At 37.2% G+C, this 6491-nt stretch overlaps 1 long non-coding RNA gene across 1 annotated transcript; it reads right to left on the bottom strand.

Moving 5' to 3' along the window:
• Window positions 1-309: 309 nt before the first annotated feature.
• On the bottom strand, window positions 310-4850 carry LOC137206391 (uncharacterized). The gene is made up of 3 exons (XR_010934635.1): window positions 4628-4850; window positions 2703-2808; window positions 310-949 (listed from the first exon to the last, which is right to left on the bottom strand). It is a non-coding gene; the product is annotated as an uncharacterized lncRNA (long non-coding RNA).
• Window positions 4851-6491: the final 1641 nt, after the last annotated feature.

The following is a 6491-nucleotide window of genomic DNA, read 5'->3' as shown; positions in this document are numbered from 1 at the left end:
AAGTGTTTCTCATTCCTGTCATTCCTCTAGATCTACTCAGATCCACAATTTACATTATTGGGATTCAAAGAGATAGGAATCTGGTCTTAGAGGCAAAATTAAGAGAAAAAAATAAATAAATAAGACTCACTCCAGTACCATAAATATCCCCAACAAGCAAGCCGTTAAGGCAGGCAGCTTGCTGGAGAGGAAAATTCTGTAAGTAAAAAAAAAAAAAAAGAAAAATTTTAAGAGTTCTAAATATCACCTTCTTCTTATGGTAGGTATGTGTACCTACTACCACACTTGGCACTGGTGATTGCAGTGGACATCAGCGTTCACATTATTGTCTGTCTGGTGACTTACTGGAAGAGGAGGCCCCTGGCTGACAGCTGGAATTCAACTTCATTCTTATTTTGATTTCACTTTTTAATTTAACTAATTTTATGAAAAATGTCTTTTGTCTTGAGCCACATGAAATTCCCCCTCCTTTTTTTTAGCAGGTAGGATTTTAACATATTTCATGATTTTAATGAAGAAAAAGGTATTATCTATAAATTTTAGGTTTGATTTTGGCAAAAAAAATGATAAGGTACAGAAGCAAGTGGGAATTCTTTCCCAGAAATGTAAATAAACAAAAAAAATTCCTTTTGCTCCAGGGCTTTGAGAACATGAGGTGTGATAAAGTGGCATAAAGGGCTGTGAACATTAGCGTCTTCAAAAAGCTGTATGTTTTGTTGGTAAATTCTGAGACAAGCAGATTTTAGAAAATTGATTTAGAAGTTGCTGAAAGGATTTGTTTCCGTAATATTAATTGAACATTAAAAAACCATAAATGGGGGTACACAGGACTGCTCTTTAGAACTGGGACCGCTCAGTGCTAGAGCTTTAGAAGGAGAGGTGAATGATGGAGAAAGTGTCCACAGCATCCCTTTTTAGCCTGTTCACTCTGAGGTCCATGCTCCTGGATCTGTGAGAAGAAAAGAGTCAGTCACAAGGCAGGTACCTGGCAACACAGTAGTGATGTCATTCATTGGCCTGTTTTGTTATTTTATGTTCATTATATCTGTGAGCCACATTTAGTTTTTCAGTTTTCTGAAACTTTGGAGGCTAGCAGCTCATTAAATTTTTGAAGGAGCTGAAATCCACACACAAAACTGATATATGTATTAGAAAACTAATATGTTTATAGAAACTAATATATATAGAGAGAAATACGTTTATATTTCTGTAAACCAATTTTCCCAAGTCCCTTTCATTTTTTCCATTTCCCATATTAATTAGAAGAGAAAACAGATAAATAGAATAACATTACATTCATAAACAAATGATACAAAAATGAACTTCATTTCTAATTCGTTTACCTACCTGTCTTCATTTTGCTTAAATAAAATGTAATTAGTATTTTGTCATTTGAAAGTTAAGCCTTGGCTATAACTGTGCCTTTTAATTCCTAAGTAGGTCATTAAAAAAAATAACCAGGCATTTTCCTTATTGTTCTATACTATACTGAGCTTGAATTATAGTTTGCTATTCACAATTTCTTTGCCCATTATTATTTGCATGTCTATTCAATGATGTGTGGTTAGCATTAGACAGTGTTTAGTGTTTAGATTTGTTTCATCTTTTATTTCACACTTATCATTTTAATTTTACTACAGAAACTATAAGCTATACATCTGGATTTCTAATGTCCTTAAATTACATGTGACAGCCTCAGATTTCATGATTTAATTACCCTGAAAGCTTGATATTATAGTCATAAGAAATGATAGAAAACTCAGTCATCCTCTATTGGTTATCTATTGCTGAGTAACAAACCACCCTAATGTGTAGGGCACAAAACAGCCCTTTTGTTGCACCGTGAGTTCTGCAGGCCAAAAATTTGGGCAGGGCACAGTGGAGATGGCTCGTATCTGTGCCAGGATGTTGGGGATCTTAGCTGAAGAGGATAGAAGGAGACGTGTGTCTGGATGGCTGGGGCTACAATGACCTGGAGGTGTCCTCACTCACCCGTCTGTTGGGGAACTAGCTGTTGGCAGGAACCTACACAGGACCTGTTCATGCATTTCTCTGATGGAGAACCTCCACAGGACCTGTTCATGAGATTCTCTGAGTTTCCTCACAGCATGGCAGCTGTATTCCAATAGGAGTACCCCAAGAGAAAGTCTGAAAGCTATATCACCTTTTACGACCTAACCTTGTAAGAAACACAGCAGCACTTCTGCTGTAGTCACAGAACCTACCCAGAGTCAAGGAGAGAGACATAGACCCCATCTCTCCATGAGAGGAGTGTCAAATCACCATGCAAGAGGAGCATATGGGAAGAAACCCATGTGGCCATTTTTGGAAAATGCAATCTACCACACACTCGTAGTTTATTCTGACATTTTTTTTCACTAGTTCTTTGGCATTTCTCCCGTGAGCAGCCCACCATCTTATCCATGATAAATGTCCAACAAATTCTTTTCAAATGTTTAATGTCCGAAAGACTTCTGCTCTTGATCTGCTACAATGAATCACACATTTGTGCAAATCTTTGCTGATTTGAAGCTTGATAATAAGCTCTAAATCAGTTATTCCAAGAGTGAGATCACATTCAACATTCCTAATTTTGGGTGTGGAATTTAGATATTTAAGTTACTCTTTGCACTCCCAAAGATCCTCTCTTGAGAGGGTTAATCTTCCTCCAACTCTTCTCCATTCCAGGCCTCCCAACTCACCAGGGAATTGAATGTTCACACAGCTGAAACCTGTTACCAAACCAGCTTTCTGGAGAGCACGGCATCTGGTCTATTTCTACAGCTCCAGGAGCTGAGTTTGAAGGATCTGGGTAAGAATAACACATGGTTCTGTTATCAAATGGTTTGTTCATGCTTTCAAAGTCTACAGAATTGATTGACTGTGTAGGGCAAGTCCTGGTGTCATGATATGGGCTATTCAAGGGGACCCTTAATCAGCAGACTTTATAAGTGAAGGGGAGAGGATGCAGCAGTGGGGAACCATCCTGAAGACGGAAAACAAACAACATATTTTAGCAGCAATTCACAGACAGTGTGCCTCAACATAAATGTTCTTTGCCAGGTGCGCAGTTGTTGTTGTTGTTTTTTTAACACATTGTCTTCCAGAGAGGTGCTTCTGGGCCTTGAGTGCACAGTGACAACACCTGGAAATCAAACTGGGATCCCTGTGAGACAAGTCCAGGTAATTGCAGGTGCACTGAAGGCTGAGAACCAATGCTAGACGGGGTACTCATTTCTCGTTCTTTAATCCTGGGCCCCTCAACGTGTGGTTCAGGACAAGTAGCATAAACATCACACAGGAGCTTACTATAAATGCGGAACGTGGAGCCGCGCCACTGCAGACATACTGACTTACAATCCACGGATTATATCTGCAGGTGAAGTTCTAGAATCCCTGTTCTGGTGCATTAGTGCTAAAACTTGACTACATGTTAGAATTAGGTAGGGAAATTTTTTAAATCCAGAGGCTCATATCTCACTGGGTCTAGACCAGCTAAATCAGCATCTCTGGACATAGGATCCAGGAAGAATCCTACAAACAGATCAGTTAACAGTTGCCAGTGCTCAGGACCACTTTGTGTTTCTTGCATAAACCGTGCCCTGATCCACCTATCAGTTCCAATTTTTGATCTCTTTAAAGAGGGACAAGAATAAAATTACAATGACAACAGCAGGAACAACAAGACGGACATAACCTGAGTGTGGAATCTTTCTGCTTTTGACATTTTCTCCCCAATATTTCACACTGAGGCCACTTTTAATTTGAGAGCAATTTTTAAAGTCATTCATCTTTACTGAGATTTTCCAAAGTACTCAACTTACTTTTATTTTTAAAAATCTCTTTTCAGTCACATTTCGTTGTTTTATATGAGTTTTTAATAGCTTGCATGATTTTAAAAATTGAGAAACGTGGATAAACAAGTTTGGGAACAAGCACAATTGACTCGGTAAGGACAGGACTCAACTTTTGGAATAAAAAAGGACAGGGTACTTAGAAAGTATTCCTTAATAGCTCATGTTGACCCATGAACAGCAGCTATAAATACAATTCTCCAGGTGAATTAAACTCAGCATTTCTGCCTCCATTTGTGAACTGCCTCCAAATACAGGAATTACCAGAAATGTTGCCATCTTTTATGTGAGGACAAAGTTGCCTGCTCACATTTTATGTACAAATGTGTTGATGTTTTTGGACATTAGCTCCCAACAAACACAAGGGCTCCAAGTTTCCTCATACATTATTTTCAGGAAAATACATCTTTCAAGTTATAAATATTAACCTTAGCTAGAAATACGTAGCATAGGTGAAGAGAGTTGGGAGGACACATCAGGTCTCGTTGGATGCAAAGACACCTCAGGAATCTGGTTTAAATGTGCACTTAGCTATTTTCGGATCTAATTCGTTCCCCAAGCAAAATCTAGGCAAAATCCTGAATTCCTCCCCAAGCCTCTTTGGAAATAAAACACTTGGCATGTGTCCTTTTGTCTGCAGTCCAAACCAACAACGATGCTTCTGCCAATTGCTATGGTTTAAGCTATTATGGTGAGCAAATGAAACAGTGACAGAAATAGAAACTCCAATTAAAAGATAATGCTATACCAGATCATTCTTGTTCCACACTTACTCCACATCCATAAGCTCTGTGATACCGAAGGAAGACGCAGTAAGAATGCACTGCACATGTTAAACCGGGCTGCGGCTCTCTGCTCTCTCTCCAAATGCATTGCATTAGCAGGTAAATTTCCTCCTTGTGGGATCCAGGAAGAACTGATGTCAGTGAAGCATGTAGTTATATTCCAGTGACTATGAAATATGTATTTAAATAAGCATGCAGAAATTGTAGGCACAATGATATATCAAATATTGATAAGCAACCTATTTGATTTTTTTCCTAAGTAAAAGGTTTCCATTTTTTTTTCTATTTATTATTTATTTATTTTAAAAAATTTTTATTCTTTCTATTGGAGTATAGTTGCTTTACAATGTTGTGTTAGTTTCTGCTGTACAGCAAAGTGAATCAGCCACACGTATACATATATCCCCTATTCCTTGGATTTCCTTCCCATTTAGGTCACCACAGAGCATTGAGTAGAGTTCCCTGTGCTGTACAATCTGTTCTCAGTAGTTATCTATTTTATACATAGTAGTGTGTATATGTCAACCCCAATCTCCCAATCCATCTCGCCCCCGCTTCTCCCCTTGGTGTCCATACATTTGTTCTCTACATCTGTGTCTCTATTTCTGCTTTGCAAATAAGTTCACCTATTCCATGTGTATGTGTTAATATATGATATTTGTTTTTCTCTTTCTGACTTACTTCACTCTGTATGACAGTCTCTAGGTCCATTCACGTCTCTGTAAACGGCACAATTTCGTTCTATTTTATGGCTAATATTCCATTGTATATATGCACCAATCTTCTTTATCCATTCCTCTGTCGATGGACGTTTAGGGTGCTTCCATGGCCTGGCTATTGTAAATAGTGCAGCAATGAACACTGGGGTGATGTATATTTTTGAATTATGGCTTTCTCTGGGTATATGCCCAGGAGTGGGATTATTGAGTCATATGGTAGTTCTATTTTTAGCTTTTTAAGGAATCTCCATACTGTTCTCCATAGTGGCTGTATCAATTTACATTCCCACCAACAGTGTGAGAGGGTTTCCTTTTCTCCACACCCTCTCCAGCATTTATTGTAGATTTTTTGATGATGTGCATTTTGACCGGTGTGAGGTGATGCCTCATTTAGTTTTGATTTGCATTTCTCTAATAATAAGTGATGTTGAGCATCTTTTCATATATTTGTTGGCCATCTGTATGTCTTTTGATAAACAATCTATTTTAACAAGAACCTTGAAAGATAATGTGTATTAAAGCCACCCAATTCTTACAGATATTTTCCTATGGTTTGGGGAAATGCTTACAAATTTTAATTTTATAGCTAAAGTTTTGCCTACAATCAGTTTACAATCACAGAATAAAAAGAATATCTATTAAATTGTGAGACTATAAATAAACCCATTTGCAAATGGTCTGGCTCATCAATATGTTAAAAAAAATTGTCAAGGATGTATTCACATGCAAAAACTGCCTAATTCAGAATCGAAGCCAAATTATAGTTAATATATAAATGCTCTTACTGAATTTCATAACAGTAAACTCAAGCACAATTATGTTGATTTAAAAACCTCACATTGAGAGTATACTTCATTTCAATAAAAACATCTTTCTTGTTTTTATTCTCACTACAAATAGTAAAAGTATTCAATATTAAAAAAGCAGAGAATGTAGAAAAATGTAAAACAAAACTGAAAAATATTCGTAATCCTATCACTCAGAAGTGACTCCTTTTAATATATCGGTATATATCTTTTCATACATTTTTTTATGAGCAAACACACACACACACTCATACATACACACACACTTATTAAAGGATATCACACCATAGAAACTGATTAATTTTTAAATTTAACAGTATAGCGTGA

Source organism: Pseudorca crassidens, chromosome 15 (genome assembly GCF_039906515.1).
Source record: "Pseudorca crassidens isolate mPseCra1 chromosome 15, mPseCra1.hap1, whole genome shotgun sequence".
Taxonomy (NCBI): domain Eukaryota; kingdom Metazoa; phylum Chordata; class Mammalia; order Artiodactyla; family Delphinidae; genus Pseudorca; species Pseudorca crassidens.
Note: the sequence above shows the minus strand (reverse complement) of the source record. Positions and strands in the feature narration are given on the sequence as shown.